The 24,384-nt window shown below is 35.3% G+C and overlaps 1 long non-coding RNA gene across 1 annotated transcript in view; it reads right to left on the bottom strand.

Moving 5' to 3' along the window:
* The window catches only part of LOC138170074 (uncharacterized), a 546,486-nt gene that overhangs the window by 1,440 nt on the left and 520,662 nt on the right, over nt 1-24,384 (bottom strand). The gene's annotated exons all lie outside the window — the stretch shown is intronic.

Raw genomic sequence — 24,384 nt, forward strand, 5'->3', positions numbered from 1 at the left:
GATATATGTCTGACTGATTAAAGTAAGCTTGTTAACCCATTTTGAGTTGCTTTCCTTTAACAAAGCAGATCCAAGAACCTGTGTGAGCAGCCACCCTGGGGACGCTGGGGTGCTTGCTGCAACAACCACAATATGGTCTATTTGGAGATATGACCTTAATATTAAAGAACACACTTTACAAAAGATTGAAGAGGGCCCCTCTTGGGTGTGAAATGTATTCTTAACCAACAAAATACAAAAGGATAAAACAATTGCAAAAGATAAAATGGCAGTGTTGATACTTTTGATTACACAAAAGTGATGTTTAGTCATAAAATAATTTAATGTAGTGAAAAGGAAATCAAAATAACCACAAGATTTCAACTCACATCATGAAAACAGGCAAAAAAGATCAAATTTGCAACTAATCAGTGATGGAATTATAGTGGGAATTTAAGTGATTTAGTGCATTGTTGATGGTGCTATGAATTAGTACAACCATTTTGGTGAATGATTTGGAATTAGGCAAATAAGGTGACTAAAATGGCCATACCCTTTCACCTAGAGATTCCATTATTATGCTTTTAGAGAAAGGAAGACATTGATAAGAATAAGTCCTAAAATACAACTTGTGATAGCAAAAATTTGGAAACAAAGTTGATGATGACTAATTGGGGAATGGCTAATGATTTGAGCACATAAATACAATGGAGTAGCACTGTGCTATGAGAAATGAATAATATGAAAAATAAAATGTAGCTTCAAAAGGTATAGTGGATTGATACAGAGTGAAGTAAATAGTCAAGAAAATGATGCGCACAGTGACCTATAACAAAATAAATAGACAATCACAAAAATAGTATTATAAAATTGTAAAGAATACAGTGTGACTTGAAAGAAAAGATATAAGAAAATCCCCCCACTCTCCTTTGCAAAGATTAGAGGTTCAAAATGGTTACATATGCATATATTTCCAAACTTTTCCCAATGTATTGATAAGTTAGACAGATTTTTTATGTTTTAAAAATAATATTTTTTATATGTAATGACTTGACTCTCTGAGAGGTGTCCTGGGAGAAATGGTAAATTCAAAATCAATGTGAACTCATTTTTTTTTTAAAAAAGTAAAAATAGGGGCAGCTAGGTGACTAACTGAGATACGGCACCTGCCCTGGAGGCAGGAGAACCTGAGTTACAATAGGCCTTAGACATTGGACTCTTTAGCTCTGTGACCTTGGGAAACTCACTTAACCCCAATTGCCTTGCCTTCCCTCCTCCAAAAAAAAGTAAACATAGGAAACCTGGGGAGAAGGGATTTCACCTTAAATTTGTCCAGAGAATATAAAAAATGACTTTGGATACAGTATATCCCTAAATAATTTGGAAGAAGTATAGGCTTAAAATTCGATAGTAGTCAGATCCACAGGGATATAAAGTTCTCAAGAATTTTGTAAGCAGAAAAAATATAATATCATTGAAGAGTAAAAGGAAGATTTGTTTAAATAGGTAGACGTGCAAAGGGATCTCAATGATCAATATAGGTATCCCCTTTTTTATTACTCACCCACAAGGATCAGGTCTATATTGTGTTTGCTATTCCCAGTTTCAAGAGATTCCCTGTGGGTCCACATTCCAAAAAACTTTACCCTTAGTGGAATGTTTCCTATTAAGTAACCAAATTAACACAATTAATAAATAAATTAAATAAAAAAAAATATGTGTAATGTTAATGGGATAGGAAGATATTCCTTGTCCATTAACAGGCCTATGCGACCACATTTTCCCTTGGAAGAGGAGCCGTGTTCCCAGGTCTAAAGGTAATGAGCTATTTTTTTTTCCTTTTTTTTTTTGGAGGGGGAGGACAGGGAAATTAGGATTAAGTGACTTGCCCAAGGTCACATGGCTAGTTTTTGGTGTGTGTGTGTATGTGTGTGTATGTGTTAAGTGTCTGAGGATGGATTTGAACTCAGGTCCTTCTGACTCCAGGGCCAATGCTCTATTCACTGAGCCACCTAGCTGCCCCAGTAAAGAGGTATTTTAATCACAGCTGTGATATGTCCTGAGTCTCACAGAGTGCACTGGGGGAGGAACTTGCCTAAGAGAAGCTTGCTTGGGGGAGACTTGCTTGCAGGAAGGCTTTCACTCCTTTTGGTACAAAGCTAATTAGGCACTGACTCACAAGGGCTGTGATGCCTTCTGACTGTGAAAACTATGTATAGTGGGAGATTGGTGTTTTACTTTTGGGGTTCACTCATGAGAAGGACCTTTTTTATTCCCTGGATGAGACTCTGAATGGCCATTTGTTAAGAGTTGCCTCCCCCTCCCCCCTTCAACTATATAGACATTGGTGCCCTCCCGGCCTGGTGGTGTATATATAGGTGGTTGTGTTACTTTGTTCAGACAATTGGAACCCTGTCTGTTGAACTCTTTCTTGAATACTCACTTGTTTCTACTTATCTGTCTGTTAATTAAAGTAAGAACGTCAACCCCTTTAAAGCTGTCTTTTCTTCAGAAAACCAGATCAAAGAACCTGTGCTAGCAGCCTAGCCTGTGTGGTTGCTAGTGTGGTTTCTAACACAATAGGTCACAGTAAGAAAAGTAACCACAAAATATTCTCCACATTAATCTGGGAATACTCATGAAAATTCATGCAAAGTTAGTAAGAAGAGTGAACACAGAATACAGCAGTGGTAAAGCACACATGTGAGGAATGTATATGGTAGCACAAGATTCCAGAACTTTCTTTCTTTGGGGAATGCCCACACAGCTAGCCTCTAGGTACAGTGCTTGTGCTAGGGGATTTACTCAGGTCAGCTCACAAGGTTTGTTCTGTGCATCTCCACTCTCAATGGCCAGGGCTAGTTGAATACATGTCAATGTCTTGTCTATACTTGAAAATAAATATAAGCATGCCTGAGGCCAAGCTTACTGAAATTGCTTCCTTCCTTCATTTGCTGCTTCTCTGTGTCCAAGTTTTATTAGAAGGTATGTCTTTCTACTCCCTCAAATGGGCCTTGAATTTTCTCAGATTGACTCCTAAATTTCTGGGTCCAATATCTCTTATTGGATTAAAGTTCTACTTCTAGATGTCATAGTTTGTTGAGGGGGAGATAATAATCTCTTCTCCCTACCTCCCCACTACCTTCTGGGACAGGCAAGGAAAAATACTTTACAAAGCTTCTTCTATCCTGGACTTGCCTGAACTCTCAAACTGTATTGATTGTCTCTAGGACTGGAAGACTTAGGTACTTAAAGGCCTCTGGGGATGTGGCCAATCTTTTTTCAGTCAACCACAATCTCCTTTGTAATTCAATCAGAGATATGTTTTTCTTAAATATTTTTTGTAAGGAAACATAGGATATAGACATATGTTACAATTCATTTGATTCCTTATGAAAATATTCATACCTTATTGCATCTTTTATCTTCCTTTTGCTTTTGGTAATTATAACAACTATAGATGTATGTGGAAGGGATGGTGTAATGGTAGTGGGAATTTGAAGATCTTCCTTCCCCTTAATAGGTTGAATATAATCACATGGACCCATGGTGGGAGGAGCTTGCTGAAAGGGTGGAACAGGAAGGAAGGGTGGAGCAGGAAGGAACAGAGTAGAGCAGGAGAAGAGCTGGGAACAGGCAAAGCTGAGGCAGAGTAGTTAGCCTGAGTGAGAGAGGGGAATTTTTGCTTAAGGGAACCTATTTTATTTTGAAAGCCTGATGGAGGGAAGGCTTGGGGATGTATGTGCTCATTGCATTGGTAATATGTACCAACTTCTTAGTTGATGTCATGGATTTGAATTCTGGTATTGGCATTCGGCTTTCTGGCATTTGAATAAATGTTTTGTTTCTGCCTTTCATGTAGAGAGTCTGTTATATTTTGTGATTCAGAACTATTACAGCATATTCATAGCCCCTGTGGGCATTGTGAATATTTCAATGGCATTATAGATGGAGAAAAAGAAATGATTAGAGACTAACTATCCTCCTACAAGTATAAGTAAAGAATATGAAAATTAAAAAAAATAGTAGGCGGACAGAAAATAATTATATGGTCATGTAAGGAGTTAAAGCTGGTGATGAGTTGAATGAAAAATATTTATTTTAGCTATGTTAAATGAAGGAAAAGGCTCAAAGAATTAATGACTTTGCCACTTAGTTTGGATGGGCTTAGGGTAACATAACTGAGAGAAAGCAGAACACTTCAGCTTTTCATTTAGTTCTATTATTCCTGACTAGGAGAATGAACTTTGGGGCTGAAACAAATAGAAAAGTAATTGCTAACTAAAAGTTGAAACTCAAGATAAGAGAGGGCTATAGGATAATCAAAATATGGAAGGCTTCTTACAGGTCATTCTAGTCCATTTGCCTCATTTTTAAGATGACTAAACTGAGTTCTAGTGATAGTAAGTCCAACAGTAAGATTTTCCATATATATATATATATATATATATGTGCAATGCATGCAATGCTGGTTAGTTATTATTTTTATCATCATTCTTATCATTATACTAAATCTGAGATTCTGTGATTCTGTTAGTTTTCAGGGCCTCGAGCATGATTACATCCTTGCTGGAGAAATAATATGTCCGAGTTCATTACTGAAATTAAAAGAGTTCATTCAATTTTGAAAGGAATGAGCTCTTTTAGTTGATAAGTTTAAGAGAAGGCCCAAGAGAAAGCTAAATAACTAAACTGGAGACCCTTAATAAATTAGGAGAAATGGACATTCCATTGAGCCAGAACTAAGTTTGCCAAACCAGGGTAGCCCTTCAAAAACCTTATCACTATTATGCTAGTTAGCATCTTCAAATGATACTCACTACTCTAGATTTGAAAAGTGAGTAACCCTCACAATGGAACTGGGAACATTCAGAAAGTGTGTACCACATGGAATGTCACCAAAGCCTTGGGCACAATAGCATTTAGGTCATAGAAGAAGGGGAGAATCCATGATGGTATAGGATTTGCGGGTTACTGCTCTAGGGATTTTAGGCAACTCTCAGATAAAGATAGTTTCTAGGTTAGATCAAGTATCATGAACATTCTCTGATAAAAGTCAGGGGGAATTTAACAGGGAAGGGAGGGTACCTGCTTAGAAAGGTCTGATTGATTTCTTATTCCCACAGTTATTAGAAATATAGATACTAATGAGCTAGGAAATTTTGGAAAATATAATACAATATCCGGGAGTGTAATTTTGATGTCACTTTATAGGTTTAGATCTGCAAGAGGTTGTTCATTTATATCTGGGTACTTTGACATATGTCATATTTCATGCTACTAGGTCTAAAACTTATAGGGTAATTATGTCTTTTCTTTATAGTGTGAATCCTAAAATAGCAATATTTGTCTGAATCAAGAAAAAAATGATTGAAATAATTATTGCATAGCATAGACTAATAGTAGACATTTTCACTGATTGCATGTGAACTATTCTATTCAAATGGAGACTTCCTGATAATTAAGAATCAGTGCTGCATGCTTCTTTTTTTTTTTTTTCATTCCCCTGGGATAGTCACTTTATCTCATAAAAACTGTTTCAGGTATCAGTTGAACAAACCAAATACTTATGTTTTGAAACATCCTCAAGTAGACTGTAGTGACTTTCTGATCTCCCCATGTCTATCTAGAATACAAAAGATGTGTAGTAGATAATCATCCCCTAAGGTTAGGAAGACCAGAATTCCAGTTCTGCAAACTGGCTGTGTGACCCAGGGCAAGTCACTTGACAGCTTAGTTCTCCAGACAACTCTTTAAAATTATAAAGTGAAGATCAAATCCTGACCTGCATTGGAATATTGAGTTCCCTACCCAATAAAATGATAGTTTTAATTACCTAAATCTTTAAGACAAAATGTGTTTCTCTATTACTAACACAGTTAGAAATCCACGTAAGACATGAAAATAAATATTAAGCCAAAATCTTGATAAATGTATCAATTCTGTGACAATAGTTACTTAGCTGATCCCAGGAAGCCATTTTATTTCAAGATGTGGTTAAGATATCAAATTTCTTATTATGTTTTATGTTCCCCCCTAAAATCACTGGGTAAATTTATGGGTTCAATATAAAAATGTTGATTATTAATGAGGTGCTAATTACAAGATTTATAAAATAGGTTTATATCTTAGAAAATAAAGTCTTGATCTTTTCTCTGTCACATTTTATAAGTCTGGTGTTCTTAATGCCAGACAATTCTATAGAGGAATCAGCCTAAATAAGACAAATGAGAAAGATTTTGTTTTTTCTTAAAGAACATTTAAATAATTCAGGTTGTAAAGAAATGAATTTTGTTTTAATATGCATAAGTATTTGTTAGTAGTAGTGAGTCATTCCTAACAATTCTTTTCTCATTTATATGGCTATTTTATGTTGTGTCTTATCTGGACGTGATAAATATGTGGTCTGAATGGCATGACTATCTCATAATAAGTATCCCTTGCATCATCACAAACTTTTCTGCTCCATATACTCAGTACTCTAGACAAATTTTATCTCCCCTCATGAATGCCTCACGTTTTCCTATCTTTGTTCACACTTGTACCTCAGTGTTCAAGCCTTAATAAACTTCATAAAACTATATTCAGTGGGGAAGATTATGCTGCTTGCCTGGGTGAGGGGCAGAGTTGGCAGGATGATTAAGGGGAAAAGAAACCTCCTGCTTTCTTCTTGTCTTGAGAAAGGAAGCACATGCTTCCAGACCATGTTTTGGGAGAAATCCAGAGGGAAATATATTTGGGAAATTGCTGCTATGTAGAGAAACTGACACCTCAACATGTTTCTAATTTCCAGATTGTCTTCTTATAATCAGGAAAGTTCCTCTTGATGGGGACTCTGTTGAGATGAGATATCTCACTTCCAGTGGGAGAGCTCATTCACTCTGAGTATTGCCTGGTTTATTATAATCTGTATAACGTATCTGATTTCTCTTTGCATGTATGTGTTTGCATGCTTCTCATTGTTTGTGATGGTATTTTCTGGAACTAACATTTGGTGAAAAGGAAACAAGACTTTGGATATAAATAACACTCCTTCATCTTTAAAGCACCTCATTCCAGAACCAGTTGAGGTTACAATTCATTTCTCCTAAATGACTCATACTTGAAGAACAGATAATTGGAATTCTTGCCTAATATCCCATCTCTGAGAAGAACAGAGCAGTCAGCTGAGTAGCTTCTTCTCTAGCTCCCCTCCAGGTAAGAATCAAAGACAGGAGTGAATGAGATTCCAGATATACATATTTATGCCTCCCAATGAGATGTATTTCAGGTATGGGAACCTGCAGACTTGAGGCCAAATGTGACTAAGTCCTCAAGTGCATCCCTTTGACTGAATTCATACTTCACAGAAGAAATCCCCTTAATAAAAGTATTTGTTCTTTAAAATTTGGACTTAGTTAAAAGGTCACACCTAGAAGACGACATGTCACCTCAAGGCCACAGATTCCCATCCCCTGGTTTAGACAAACTGATATGGACATACATACATAATTACATGGGCACACATATATTTACATTCTACTCTCTGTATCTACAATGTCCTCTATGTCCATTATCCATCTCTAACTACTCTGTTGTAATACTAGCTTTTCTGTAAAGTAGCATATTTCTCACATATCTGTCTCATTTTTGTGTGTATATTACCAGTGCCAAGTATTGTGATGGGTATGTACTAGGTGCTAAATGAATGCTCATTGATAAATTCTCATTTATTGTTTTGTCTTATAATTATTTATGCATCACAGTCTTCTACCAAAATGCTATCTTAATGGGAGCAAAGACCACGACTTACCTCAACTCTTTAATTGCTCCTGTACCTACCACAAATATAGTACACATGATAGGTTTTCATAAATGTTTATGAATTTGTATACATTTTAAAAGTTAATAATAAACTTGGACCAATCCCAAGTTTTCCTCTGGCAATATGTCTTTCTTATTATTAAAGGCAGATCACCTACCACTGTAGTCTTGGTCATGAAGTTGAATTTAAAATGTTAACAGATCTTAAAAAAAAAAGTGAAAATAATGTTTCTCAGTGGTAGCATGTCATCACTTTATCAATATATTTTAGAAATAAATTATACTAAGCAATGTGATAACTGGTGGTTTCTGGATAGGTTGCTAATGTCATAGAATCATAAAATTTAAGATTGTAAAGGGCATTACAGATTATTTAGAAGTGTCAAACTCACAGATCACAGCTTGCAGCCTACAAAGTGACCTGAACCAGAATAAAGTGAAATTGGAAAATGTTTAACAAAATAAATAAAAATATAATCCAACATAGATAATGTTAATTTGTAGTTTTCTAGTTCAACACGAGGACTGCATGGGTGCACTTCTATTTGAGTTTTATACTGCTGAAGTCGACCTTGTCAATTTTTAAACGATGAAACAAGTAGGCCTTAATTTAAATAAAACTTATTCAGTGTTAACTAGAAGATACCTATTCACTAATTTTAACTAAGTAGTTATACATTCATTACCAAGGCAGTTTGAACTTTGGATATATTTAAAAATCCACAGTAATCAGAATTGCTGAGGGGAAAAAAGATAAAGAATATGCCCTAAGCTTAGAAAAAAGGTACTTAGAGACAGAAAATCAGCTCTTTGTGAACTAATAAAAGGCCATTGGGCCACGAGTCAATAATTATTAGTAAACGGGGAAGTAGATTTATGATGATAAAGTAATGAGGCCATTTCTTCTGTGTGACTTATGGAAATCAGTCTCATTACTATGTATCTTGTAAGCCTATCTGTAGCTCAGACCCAGATTCATTTCAGAATTGAGTTAACTTCTCTCAATACCCTTTCAGCATGTACATAATGGAGATAATAAAACTTACCCCTTGATATGTCTTCAAGTATATTTGGAGTTAAGCTAGCAAAAGGCTTTGTGATCTTTTCACTAAAAGAGTTCTATGATTTCCCTCCCCTATTTTAATGGCCTTCTTTGGAAAATAGTATCCAATCAACCTGGATCCAATCAATCTTACATGCAACAGAAATTGAAAATTGCTTTCTGATAGGCACATTTGCCTGGGCTACTGAGGAAAGGCAGTCCAGATTAATCAAACAATTCACCAGCTGGAGCACTTCTAGTTGTTGGGGTTTCTCAGATGACATGAGCAAGAGAAGGAAAGCTCTCTCTCTTTACCAGAACCCTTTAACTAAACAGTAAGTATAGTGCTTCTGGTTTGACTGGGGGTAGGGATCCTAATAATTGACCTGACCAATCAGAAAATCAGAATATATCCAAGGTATTATGAAATGAGGTCAGTATTTTTTTAATGTAAATTAACAATTGATAGCTAAATGAATTCCACATCTTCTAGTGTCTTTGTACATGTCCTTGAGAAGCAATAGTGTGGAAAAAGGAGGGAAACAAAGACTTTGTCAAACCAGTCTCTTTGTATGGGCATCAAAGGATATGGACCTGCTTTTAGTGCTTACTAGGTCAGGTCAGCCTATTCTTCTAGCCTGCTCTTCCATGCCTGATCCTTGGGGCTCTTTTTAATGCTCTTTTTTCATGCTGGAAACCCAGTAAAGGACTTCCTGTTTTGGAAAAATGATTCCTCTTCAGGAGCAAAATAGGAATTTATGTTAATTTGGATTAAGGTCAGTTTCTCAGAAGTGTTCAAAACACAAACACATACACTAATTGTGTGACATTTAGAAAAGATCATAGTATGGAAAAGAAAATAATTTTGATTAACCAGAATCCTTAATAAACTATTCCTTTCTGTGTTTTAGGCAGAAAAAAGCAAAAATCAGAAGAAAACAAAGTAATATATATCCAGTATTTATTTTCAAATCATAAAATAAGCCAATACACAATAGTTTTAAAAGATAATTATTAATTAGCATAATCTTCTACATTGTTCACATCTGCAGTGAGAAATTGTGTTGTGAAGATCAACTGCATAAATGAGGAAGCTCTTTAAAAGTGTTATCCTTGGTGCTTGATGATGGTTGTGCATCACCATAGATAGGAATAAGATGAGATTCAACATTTTAACTGGAAAGATAATGATATGTACTGTTGAAAGATTATCAACCAGGATTGAAACAAATTCATTTTTTGGGGGAAAGTTAACCACTATTAACCAGAAATTCAGTTCAGTAGACCACCCTGTTCCCTAACAAGTGAGGTAACTCTGGCATATGGAAATCCATTTGAATGAGAATACAGTTAACTAGAAATTAAAATTTTTCTTCCAACAGGTTTAGGAAGGAGTGAAAGCTTTTCTATCTATTGTCCAAATTCCACCAAATGAATAAGTATTTATTATCTACCATGAGCAAGATATAATATTTATTAGCTTGCATAGAATTTATTGTATTCATGATTCAGTTGACATCATATACAACCTTACAGTTGGTGGGATTATGAAGATATTTGTCTATTCTTCTCATATGGATGTTAGACTTCTTAAAGGGCAATAACACTGGCTAGCACCATTGATATCAGGCATGAAATTCATATTTGTTGGGTGAGAGTATTCATGACAAAAAAAAAAACCCTCACCTTTTATGTCAGCCTCTTTTATCATTTCCCAAAGACTTCTTAGAATTGGGAAGCAATAAAAGAATGCAGGGTTTCAATTCAGTTCAATTTAACAAGCTTTATTGAGGACCTTATAAGTACAAAGCACTATGCTACAGTTTAATAAAGGGGATAAAGAATGCATATAAATAAAAGGACTAAAATATCACATGTGAGTTATAAAAGTAAAAATGTGCTAGCAAATATGTAAGTGTGCTACAAAAATCATGAAGAAAGAGAAATTATTTTTGATTGGAAGATTTAAGGAAGGCTTTATGGAAGAGGAAGAAATTGGACTGGACCTTGAAGGAAGATAAGGATTCTGAAAAGCAAAGATGCCTTTCCCTAGTGAATTCCAGGTATGGAGGACAGCCTTCACAAAGACAGATAGATTAGTACAGGATAAAATCTGAGAGCAGACACTAGTCCAATGTGAGTAGAACAGAATGTGAAGAGAAGTAATATGAACTGAAGCTGGAAAGATGATTCCTTCTTTTAGTCTGACTGCTCCTTCTTAGTGTTCTTTACCAATTCATCATCCATGTCATAGTCAATGACAGCAGTTTTACCCTAAATGTAAGTCATGGCCCCTCTTCTCTTTTCTCATTATGCTCCCTCCCTTGGATACTTCATCAACTCTCATGGATTTTATTATGATCTTAGTTCAGATGACTACAACATCTAGAAATTTAGCTTTTTTCTCCCTGCTTTGTATCACCAACTGCTTTTTGGACATTTTCAATTGGATTTCTTATAGGTATCTCAAGCTCAACATGTCCAAAATTCATCTTTCATCCATCTTTCAGAATTCCCTATTATCCTCAAGGAAGTCATGATATTTTCAATTACCCAGGATTATACTCTCAAGGTCATCCTTGACTTCTCACTTGTAAAGTCTTGTTTCTATTTTCACAATGTCTCTCACTGATGTTCCTTCCTTTAAACCTCAACAATTATTGCCCTAGCTTAGGTTATCATCACATTTACCTGGACTATTTATTGTAAGAAGCTTCTATTTGTTCTCCCTGCCTCAAATGACTCTCTGATCCAATTCCATCCTCTATATAAATGCCAAAGTGATTTTCTTAAGGCACATAACTGACTATGCCACATATCCTTTCAACTAAAGTGATTCTAGTAACTTCCTATTACCTCTAAGTTCAAATATAAACTCTTCTGTTTGACATTTAGAACACTTTACCACTTGACAACTTCCTACCTTTAATATCTTCTTTCCCACCATATCCCTTCATAGAACCTGCAATCCAGCCACACTTCTATACTTGATAATATAAACACAGAACACCTGATCTCCTGTCTTTGCACCTTTGCACGGGCTTGGATTCATGCCTAGGAGTCTGTGACTCTTCACCTCTGCCTTATCTCTTACTTCCTTCAAAACTCAACCAAAGCTCCACCTTCTACATGAAGTTTTTCTGATTCTACCAGCTGCTAGTGATATTCCTTCCCATATTCCTTTTATTTTGTATATTTGCACTCACAGTATACACAAACACATACACATATGCACATGCAAATAAATATACACAATTCACACATGCAATGCATGAACACATATATGTATGCAGATATATTGTTTCATTATGTATGTACCATGTATCATATCTATTTCTATTATCTTCCTACATTAAAAATAAGGTCATCAAGGACAAATTTATACACATAGTGTCATATTAAACACTTAAGAAATGTTTGTTGATTGATTCTTTGATTGGTGGGAATAATATGGGGGACATAAATGATAGGCAAATATTTTTTTTTCTAAAATCAAGGTTTGAGGGCAAATTGATAACATGTCCAATTGTTAACCTAATATTATTAGGATAGATTGGTGAGAGGAGAGCCTGGTGAAAGGGAAGTAACTTTGGGACCTTATAACAATCCATTCAAGCAGTATTTGAGGACATGAACAAGAGTGGTTATAATGTGAGTTGGGGTCTGAGTTCTTCTCCTGGGTCAGCAATTAACTAGCTGTGTTACTCAATGCAAATCTTTAATCTTTCTTGGTGCTGGCTTCCTTTTCTACAAAATGTTCACATTGGACTAGATAATCTCTAATATCTGTAACTCTTTTTTCTGAAACCTGGGGGGAAATAAATATGGAGGCTTGACCAGAAATTGATCAGCTTTCTTTTCTGTTGGGAAGACTAAATGAGCTTAAGATACGCTTAACTTAAAAACTATGCTTGGGTAGGTCCTGGTGGGAAGGGGCAGTATGTTTCTACATAAAACATTCATCTTTACTAAGGATTTTTCATTGGTAGGTCTGGCAATGTTAGCATCCTAGGAAAGTGTAGAAATGCTCTGAAATCAAACCTTTTTAAAACTAAGATGTGCATCATTAATGAGTTTTATGTTCTTAATCCAAGATGATTAACTACTCTGGACAAAAATCAGGATGTGGCAGTGTATTTTCATTCAAGCTCGTTGTTTGGCAGTATCATTTGTTTTATTTTAATGTGTGGAAATAATGCAACCAAAGAGACTTTATTAAAATTAATATTTTGACTAACTGGACATAGGTAGGCAGAAGAATAATTTTCTCTCAGCTAGCAAATCATTTTTATATTATTGAAATCAAAATCTTCACATTGAATGTATGTAAATCACTAACTTTCAGAGCACCAAAGGGAAAGTACTTCATGCTATAACTTAAATACTAATGAAATCATCTGAAAATGATAGTCATTAGTTAGCTGTGCCTTGATAGGGTTCCCTGTGGACTGATATAAATTTACCATTAGAAATGGATTCCCTCACAGTCCACAGTGAGTGTTTAATCCTTCCTCAAAGCAGATTTAAATTTGATGCTTACTATTTGGGGTTTTTTTTCTCTTATGTTTCTGAATTTGAAGTTTGCATTTAATCTTCCTTGAAATCATTTTAAATTCTATCAGGGGCCTATTTATTTTCTGTGTGTGGTATCAGACTTTGTGGACTTTGTAGCATAGGCATCTCTAATCACCTGTGAGCATTTACTAATTAATAAATGACTTAAAACATGGGAGAGGAATATTTATCTGTCAACTTCCTGCCTATTTATCTTCATTTATCACAAGAGTAGTAGAGATTGAAATTAGAAGGTGTGAACACAAATTCAGCCTAAAATTTATTTTGGGGGATTATCAAGATATCTTATTAGGTTAAGAAATCATAAGCTTCTTATGAATAAGGCTTGTGTCATTTATTACATTTGTATCCCCAGCACCTAGCACAGATTTTGCTGTACAGAAGGGACTTTAATTTATTTTAGTGACTCCTATTAATAAAATATTTGTATTCATGAATACTACCCAAATTGAACTTTAACTTAAATGTTGCTACAACATAGAACAAGAGGCAGCTAGGTGGCTCAGTGGATAGAGTACTAGACCTAGAATCAGTAAGATCTGAATTTAAATCTAGCCTTAGACATTATTTGTGTGACCCTAAGCAAGTCACTTAACCTCTATTTGCCTTAATTCACTGACTACAAAAATGGCAAGCTACTCTAGTATCTTTGCCATGAAAACCCCACAAATATTATGGTCCATGAGGTCACAAAGAGTCCAACTACTTATCAGCAAAAAAATATATAGAACAGTATACATACAGTATACATATATCAATAACAACATGAAAAAATGGTTGTGTTTATTTTTATGTGTATGCTTAGGGGGGATGTAGTAGCAAGTACCCCAAGTGTCCTCAGGGTTTGCTGCCAGCACAGGTTCCTGGATCTGCTTTGATAAAGGAAAGCAACTCAAAATGGGTTAACAAGCTTACTTTAATCAGTCAGACATATATCGTTTACCTTGTTCAGGGGAAAAGGTCAGCACCCCGAACTTCAAAGTACACAGACAGAATTATCAAGACAGAAACAGATCTAGTAGACAGATTTCAAACTGTCCAACCATTACATCCATACCCAGTCAACATCTGGGTTTCAACATCTGGGTTTTTTCAAAGCCGGGGGGCTCAGGACAACGGCTTCCCAGAATGCATATCAAAATCACAGAACACTTCTCAAAGTGAGCCCCAAAACAAAGCTACACATCAGGGCTTATATAGCCTTCTCCTGGCTCAGAGAATGTAACAACCTTTTGGACCCACTGGCCAATCAAAAAGTATCTACTGAAAAACAAGCCTCCCACCCCAGGCTCCAGGTGCACTTTAGCCTAGGGGCAGGGAAGATCTTCAAAATTTACATTTCCATTACAGGGGATTAAACAAAGTTCATGTTTTAGGGTTATCTTTTGTAATGGTAATGATATTTAAAGATCCCTTTGTATTGGAAAGCTAAGAGGTACTTGGTACTTAGTCCAAATTAAGCCTCTGTTAAAGAAACAGAAGCTATGAACTCCTATTGCTGACATAACAGGAAGGGACTGAAAAGGAAGAAGCAATACTGTATAAAGTCAGAACTCCTTGGGATAAGCTTTGTTGAGCAGAAGTAGCTGCTGCTGAGGAGGCTGAAGACAGAAGGCCCAAGCTGGAGAGAATGATTTTGATTTTGGGAACCAGCTGGAGCTTCTGCCCAGGAGCTACCAGCTTCTCCTGGGAGCTGCCAAAGACACAACTGATACTGGTATTTTTATGAACCTCTTTGTGGCTTTGTTAAGGCTTGACTTCCATGGAACAGAGACTGCAAAGGGTTTAAGATGGACTGGACACTGTGAGCTTCACTGTGGAACAGGAACGGCATGGAGAGCTGGACAAGGAACTGGGAGCTGTCTGCCTTTGAACCCAGGTAACAGTTTGGTGAATCCAGGTAGGGGCTGGGGCCATGGAAGGGGATCCAGGGAATCTGAGAGACTATCTTGAGTCAAGCTGAAAGAGGATACTGTGTACTGACTGAGAAGATTGTAACTTATTTGTGACTGAAGGGTGGATGGCCTGTTTATTTTACACTACCCCTTAACAGAGTGCTGAGTAGTGACTGATATTGTAACTTAGTATGCCCCATGAGTGGAGAACTTTGACTTGTATTTTGTGACCCAAACCTCCTTATGGATAATTGAATGATTGAGTTACTAAGTGATTGATTGACTAAATGATTATATTTTGTTCAAAACTTTATAACCAATGTGGTGAAAACTACGTGGCCATTTTCTGTGATAAGTTGTTGTGAATGCTATATTTTGATATCTGTGATAAGTTGTAACATTGTGAATACTGTACCTTGATTTACTGTGAATGTTTTGCTCTGATTTGTTATTGAATAGAGTGTTCACTATACTATCTAATAAGAATCTTAAAAGCTGTTCACAGTAGCATTCTTCTGAAAAGCTGCTCTTGCTTGGCTTTACACTTTTCCATGTCCAATTGGGAGTTAGTATGGTAGAAATAATCTATTTTACATTTTAGTCTTCAGTTGTTCACAAACCTATCATACACAAAAAAGAATTTAATAAATAAGGCACATTACATATATATTGGTCACTGAGGCATCTACGAGGCTAAGTAGATAGAGTATTGGACTTGGAATGGGGACTTGATTTCTTAGGAAATTCTGATTTCACATCTGACATACTAGCTGTATGACCCTGGGCAAGTCAGAGGTTATGTCAGTTGATCTCAGTTTCCTCAACAGTAAAATAGGAATGATAATAGCACCTACCACATGGGACTTGTGTAAGGTTCACATGAGATAATATTTGTAAAGTACTTAGCATGGTGCCCTACACATGATAGCCTCTGTATAAATGCTTAGTCCCTTCTTTCCTGCCCTTCCCTTTTAATATGAGCAACCACTGGATAGAATTTAGCATAATTTCATTCTGCCTTGGACTCTATTTGAGAGAATTTAGTTATTGAAAGAACACAAAGATGTCATTTTGACATTGTTCTACCACTCATGGTCTTATAAGGGAGTTTTGTGGTACTGAGTATGACATTTGCTTTTTGTCCTCTCAAGGAATCCACAATTATATACAATAGTTTTCATAATTCTTAACACTTTGGCTACTCTTACTTACTGAAAGGCTCTTTAGGTCATGCAAACCAGTGGAGTACCATCAATTTCCTCCTGATGACTCTCTTCCATCTCCCATTGTGATGCCTTTCTTCCATACCCCACCCTTAGCCTTTTTTTCTAGGCTATCATGAATTCATGCAGGCTGCTTTATTATTCACAATATTTGAATAAGATATGAATCATGATCTCTATTCCTTTCAATGAGATGGAGGTCCACCAGGCCTTATGATTTCCCTTGCTCTTACATTTTACAAATATTATCACAATTGTTGATGTAATTTAATGATGGCTTTTCCATCCACTCAGCCAGGGCATCCTTAGATCTTCAAGGCCTTCCCATCTGCCCTGTAGTTAAAGGATTTTTAAAATGTATTATCTCCACCAATTAGAGTACAAACTCCTGGAGGAGAGATTGACTTACATTTTACATTTGTGTCCCTAACAATTAGCACTGTGATTGGTACATTGAGTTTGATAAATGCCCATTCATTCATTCATTCATTCAATAAAGTACTAATATTCTTTTCTGACTCTTCAGAGTGAACTTTTATATATCAGCAATATCTGTCTTATATAAAAGACTTTGTAAGAATTTTGAAACTGTAAACTCATACTCAGGAGTATATTTCCACTTTTCCCCAGTCTATTTGTAAATGGAGGAAGAGGAACAAAATATTATATTTCCACAAACTGATGTAGCATTCCTTCTGAGGCCCTAGACTAGATGAAATCATGTTGTCTTAAGTTCTCTGTCAGTTAGACTGCTGATTCTTTCCTCAGGCTGTGTCTGCAGAATGACAACACAACTTTTTGGATTGGCCTCATATAGCTAGATGCAATGAGAGACAGTGGGGAATATCCCCTCCATTGATGGAAGGAATCAAATAAACTGATCCTAAAGAATACCCTCTGCCTCAACATTCTCAACTTCTCAGGTGATGAAAAGGAAAAAAGAAAGTTTCCTGGAATATAGATGCCTTTTTGATCACAGTGAGTCTGGGAATGACAGTGTTGAAAGCAGGAAAAGCAAATCCTGACATTTACTTTGTATCAGACTTACCTACTCCCTTGTTCCCCACCTCCTCCATGCCCCTCGACTACACAAAGACTACTGGGAGTCACCCAGAGGTCTATCTCAGATAATAAAAGGAAGTGTCTGGATGTAAAAAAGAAGGGATTAAAGTATTTTAGCAATATCAGAGTTCAATATGTTCCAAATAATTTGTATTTCTCATTATTTTGAGGTTTGCTCAAAACATCATATATTACATGACCCTAGAAAACAGAACCTGGTCATGTAGAACATTAAAAAAAAATGAGAAGAAAACCCCAAACCTTAGTTTTTAGTTTAGATCAGTAACAGAAAAGGAAGCAAGGGCAAATGCTACCTAAAAGACTGGCACTTTTCTGTCTGTTACATATGTCCCTGGTGTTTATCTGTAATGACTGATATTTTTTCCCCTAAGGATACAGCATCATTTTCCTTTATGTCTAGTAGCAGGACCTTCTTTGAATCATTTGGATTCTGCCCTGAGGAATGCTGCCAGCTGGGAAAGTAGAGGCTATTCAGACAATCTGTAAGCATACTTGAGATGAATGGTTGAATGATTGATACCTCTTCTCCCCCTACTCCCCTCCATGAAAAAGTACTTTAAAAAATAATTTCTAACCTTTTCCATTAAATAACATTTCTTTCCCTAGATACTCCTGAGAAGAAGAAAAAAATAAATGTAAATTTTTGTTTGTTAAGCCCCCGAGCACTTGTATTTTGCTCTTGATTGTATGATGCCACACTTTTGTCTTCTAGAAACTGACATGAAGTTGCTGGTGAGACTCATTATGGTCTCATGAAAAGGGTACCACAGCAGGATTTAGAAAATTTAGACTGCCAGGACTGCTACTTACTAATTTGCGTGACATCTTCTCTCAGGCTCAGATTCTTCTTCTGTAAAATACGGGAAAAAAATTTCATTCAGTATGCTATAGGGTTGGGGGATTAAATGAGACAGAAATAAAACAGACAATAACAAAAACAAACAAAGAAGGGATTCCATAGAACGGTAAATCTGGAAAGGACCTTAATGATCACCAAGCCTAATAATTTTATTTTATATATGCTGAACTTTACTGAATTTGTTAATTGTTTTAACTAGTTTTCTTTAGTTGATTCTCTAGTATTCACTCAGTAAATCATTATATCATCTACAAAATGTTTTGTTTTCTTGTTGCTGATTCTTATTACTTCCCTTTCTTTTTCTTGTCTTATTGCTGTACCTAGTCTTTCTAATATAATATTAAACAATTATGATGATAATCAATATCTTTTCTTGATCCCTGATATTATTGGGAAGGCTTATATTATATCCTTATTAAAAATAATGCTGGCTTTTGGTTTTAGACAGGTAAAACTTATTTTAAGAAAGGCTCTGTTTATTCAAAAGTAATGGATATTGTATATTGTCAAAGCTTTTTCAACATCTATTAAAGTAATCATATGATTTTTGTTATTTATATAGTTAATTAGGCTTATATCTTTCCTAATATTGAATGAACCCTGAATTCCTGGTATAAATCCTACATTAAATATTTTGATGTGGCCTCCTTCTTAGTATTTTACTTAAATTTTTGCATCAATATTCATTAAGAACATTGGTACATAATTTTCTGTATCTGTTTTGATTCTCCTAGATTTAGATATGAAACTAAAATTTGTGTCATAGAAACAATTTAGTAGGCTCTCTTCTTTATCTATTTTTCAAACATTTTATATAATATTGGAATTGTTTTTAGATGTTTAATAAAATTTGCTTGTATGGCCAAATCATTTCTTTTCTAAAGGAGCTCATTAATGGGATTTTAAATTTATTTGTCAAAGAGAATTATTCAAGTATTCTATTTTTTATTCTATTAATCTGGGCCATGCATGTATTTCTGTACACACACACACACACACACACACACACAGCAAATATTCATTCTTTTCATTACTTTTATTATATCTTCATTGTTTCTGACTTTCCTATCTCCATTTGTGATACTGATAATTTGGTTTTCTTCTTTTCTAAAATGAAGAAAACAAATAATTTATCTATTGTTCTTTTTTAAACATCTCATAGTTTTATTTGTTAGTTCAATTTTTTTTCCTCTTAACTTTGTTAATCTCCCTTTTGATTTTCAGGATTTCTAATTTTGTGTTCAATTAGAGTTCTTAAATTTGTCATTTTTCTTTTTTTGTTGCATGCCCAATTCCTTGCTTTGCTCTTTCTTTTTATTGATATTAATAAATTTCTAAACATGCAAATTTTCTGCTAAATGCTTTTTTGACTGCATCCCAGAAATTATAGCATATTTTCTCATTGTTTTCATTACTTTTAATGTAATTAATGATTGTCTCTATAAATTGTATTATACATATTCATTTTTAGGTTTAGTTTCTTTAGTTTCCAATTAATCTATATTTCAAATACCCTTTGTTAAATGTAATTTTATTGCATTATGGTGAATAGATGGTCATTTATACTTTTTACTATTCATAATTATAGTCATTTATGCTTTTCTGAATTGTTAGTGAGATTTTTATACTCTAACACATGGTCAGTTTTGTGAAGTTCTCATGAACACCTGAAAAAGTTATAATATTTTCTTTTCCCATTCAATATTTTACATGTCTGTCATATCTTATTTTTCTAAAATTTTATTCATCTCCTTAATGCATTTCTTATTTACAGTTTGATTTATCTAGGTCTGATGGGGGTAAATTGATGTTCCCCACTAGTATAGTTTTACTGTCTATTTCCTCACATAACTTTTAAGTTTTTCTTTAAGAATGTGAACGCCATTCGATTTGGTTCTTATATGTTCACTACTGATTTTAATTTATTGTTTGTGGTACCTTTAATAAAATGCATTTCTGGGGCGGCTAGGTGGCTCAGTGAGTAAAGTGCTGGCCCTGGAGTCAGGAGGACCCAATTTCGGTTCCAGCCTGAGACACTTAACACCCACACAAAAATATTAGCCTGTAAACTTGGGCAAGTTACTTAACTCCAATTGCCCTCTAAAAGGCAAAAAAAAAAAAAAAAATCATTTTCCTTTATAATTTACTTTAAGTTTATTTTTGCTTTTGTTTTTGTCAGAGCTTGAGTCTTACCTCTGCCTTTTTTTTTTTTTAACTTCAGATGAAATATAATAGATTCTCCTCTGGCCTCTTATTTTAGCATTGAGCTTTTTTCTCTTTCAAGCATGTTTCTTATAAACAATACACTGTTTGGATTCTGATTTTTAATCCACTCTGCTATCCTCTTTCATTCTATTTCATCTAATTCATATTAGCAATGATAATCACTGACCATTTCCCTCTATCCTATTTTCTTATACTTATCTTTCTTTTTTTCCTATAGTCTCCTTTCCTCAAGTGCCTTTTTGGCATCTGACCATTGCCTTCCTTAACCTTTCCTGTCTCTTCTTTCCTCTTCCTTTCTCTTGACCCTTTTCCCATTCTCTTCCCTGTTGAAAAAGTTGAGTCTCTGTAAACAATTGTGTAAGCATATATTCCCTTCCCTTCTTAAACCTGTTCAGTTGAGTTCAAATGTTGCTCGGTCCCTCTCATTCCCTCCTATGTTGTAATTACTCTTCCTTGTATGCCCCAGTTATAATAATTTATTTTCCCCATTATTCATCCTTCCCCCCCATCTTCCACTGTATCTCTCTTTTTTATTCTTCCAGTTTTCTTTTGAGCTATCTCAACATAGTAAGATCACACCATGCCCTCTATGTAGATTCTGTCTAACAGATCTAGTGATGATAATGTTCTTAGGGGTTCCATATTTAGTCTTCTGATTTAGGAAGGTAAATAGTTGAATCAATAAATCTATTCTATTTACATTTTTAGTGCTTCTCTTGAATCTTGTGTTTGAATGTTTGCATGTCTATTTACTTCTCTTCTTTTAATCAGAAATACTAGACCATTCTCTGTTTCATTAAACTTCTATTTTTCCCCCCTACAAGATTATATTGAGTTTTCATGGGTAGGTCATTCTTGATTGCATTCCTAGATCCTTTGCCATCCTGCATATCATATTCCAAATCCTTCAGTACCTTATGGTGGCAGTTGCTAATTCTGGTGTTATTCTGACTATGACTCCATGAAAGATTCTTTATGCTTATTTGTGGTATTTTCTGCTCAGCTTCAAATTTCTGAATCTTGCCTCTAATATTCCTGGGAGTTTTCATTTTGAGATTGTTTTCATGTCACTGGTGGATTATTACAGTTTCGGCTTTGCCTTCTACTTCTAAATATATACGGGCAGTTTTCCTATATAATTTCTTTGAAAATAATGTCTATGTTCTTTTTTTGTTTTTGACTTTCAGGTAGTCCAGTGATTTTTTTTAAGACTATCCCCTTCATCTATATTCTAGGTTAGTTGTTTTTCCTAAGAGATGTTTTACATTTTTACAATCTTTGACTGTTTTATTGTTTCTTGATGTTTTCTGGGGTCATTAGCTTCTTGTAGATCAATTCTAATTTTCACAAAGCTATTTTTTTAGTGAAGTTATCTACTTCTTTTGACATTTGGCCAATTCTTATTTTTAAGGAGTTTTCCTCCAAACTTTTTTATATCTCTTTTACCAAGTTGTTAATTCTTTTTTTTCTTGCATAGCACTAATTTCATTCCCCAATTTATCTTCTAACCACTTATTGTATGTTTAAAATCAGTTTTACTCTTTAGATCTCTTCCTTTAAGTATTCTAGGAATTCTTTTGGGTCTTGTGCCAAATCTGAATTTTTCTTTAACTCTTTGCTTTAGATGGTCACAAGCCACTGTCTTCTTTTGTGTTTGTGTCGTGAATTTCCTTGTCACCATAGTAATTTTAATTGTTAGATTCTTTTTGTTTGTTTGTTTTTGTTGTCATTGATTTTACAATTTGCTTCTTGACTATGGAATGTATATTAGAGTATGGCTCTCTTCACCTCTGGGACCATATGTGGTCTGAGCTGATGTCATTTATGTTCTTCCACTATTTTCACAGCTCACTTTGGGGATCTGTAAGTTTTCAATATTTCCAATGTGATGTGATCTGAGTCTTTAAGTATGCTATAGCCCTCTCCTACACCACTCTCTCTGATGAGAAAATTGCCTTATATTTTACAGAAAAAAATTGAGACTGTTCACATAAATTCATCCTCTTCCTCATCTTCAACCAATCATATGTTTTCTTCCACTTTTTCTTCCTTCAACTTTGCCTCCATGATTAAGAGACCTCACTCTTACTAATACTAACTCCTCTACTTATTCAAGCAATCATATTCTATCCTCTCCCCTACAGATCATCCTTTGTGTCATCCCTACTATTTCCTTCATTTTCAGTCTTTTCCACTCTACTGACTCATTTTATACTGTCTACAATATGCCAATATCACATCCTGAAAAAAAAATTCACTTTATCCTCCCATTCCCACTATTGTTCTGTATCTCTTCTGCTAAGATATAGTCTATATTTCACCTTTCAAGGAGTTTCTAACTCAATTCCTTGAGAAGACTAGCTCTAGTAAATAGTTCCACTTTCTATCCCTTCTCTCTCTAACCCCTTATAATTTGTCCCCTAATCTTATTATTCCTTCAGAATTTCTCTCTCCAAAGTTACTAGTGATCTCTTACTTGCCAAATCCATAGCTTTTTTCTCCGTCCTCATTATGTTTGACCTCTTTCTAGCCTTTCACACGTTTGACTGTCCTCTTTCTCCTTGATATTTTCTTCTCTCTAGGTTTTCAGAACATCACCCTGGTTAACCTCCTACCTAGCTGCACCTTTTTTGGTCTTCTTTTGTCTTCTTTCATGGATCCTTATGCAGATCAACTAGAAGTATCCCTAAGAGTTCTGTTTTGGCCATCTTTTCCTCTCCTTCTGTACTACTCCATAATTTAATCAGCTCCCATTGATTTAATTATCATCTCTATGCTGATGATTCTCAAATTTATGTATCCTACTTCAACTGCTCTGCTGACCTCCAGGTTTTAATCTCTGTCTTTTAGGTATCTGCAACTAGACATATGGTAGATTATCTTAAATTTAGTATGTCAAAATAAAACTCCCCACCTTTCCTCTTAAATCTCCCCACACTCCCTGTCATTTCTATTTATACAGAAGGCAACACTATTTTCCCAATTCCTCAGGGTAACCTAGGAGTAAGCCTAGTTTTTTCATTATCTCTCACTTCTCATATTCAATCTGTTGCAAAGGCCTATCAATTTCAGCTTTGTAGTATCTCTCCTATACTCCCCCCTTTCACTTCTGACACTGCCACCACTCTAGTGCAGGGTTTCATCACTTCATGCCTGAATTATTAAAATAGCCTACTGAAGGGTCTGCCTGCCTCAAGTTTTTCTGCATTCCAATTCATCTTCCATTTAGCCACTAAAGTTATTTTCCTAAAGTGCATGTCAGATCATGTCACCTTCCTACTCAATAAACCCCAGTGGCTTCCTATCACACCCAGGATCAATACAAAAGCATCAGTTTGGCATTCAAAACCTTTCATACCCTAAGCCCCTCCCACCTTTTCTATCTTCTTTTACTGTACTCCCCTACACATACTCTTCAATCCAGTGACTCTGACCTCTCATCTGTTCCTTGAGCAAGACAGTCTCTCTCCACTCTGGGCATTTTTTTTATCCTGTTCCCCATACCTGGTGTCTTCTCTGACTACTGATTAATGACCTCCCACTTTCTGTAGGACTCCTTAAACTCTCTTAATTCTAGTGCCTTCCCTTTGTTAATTATTTCCTATTTATCCTTCATGTAGCTTGCTTTGTGTATATTCATTTGAATATTGTCTCCCCCATTTGATCATAAGCGCCTGGAGTACAGAGATTGTCTTTTGC

The sequence above is a fragment of the Petaurus breviceps genome, unplaced genomic scaffold (assembly GCF_028583685.1).
Source record: "Petaurus breviceps papuanus isolate PSGF00001 unplaced genomic scaffold, PetGlider_PUasm1.0 38, whole genome shotgun sequence".
Lineage (NCBI taxonomy): Eukaryota > Metazoa > Chordata > Mammalia > Diprotodontia > Petauridae > Petaurus > Petaurus breviceps.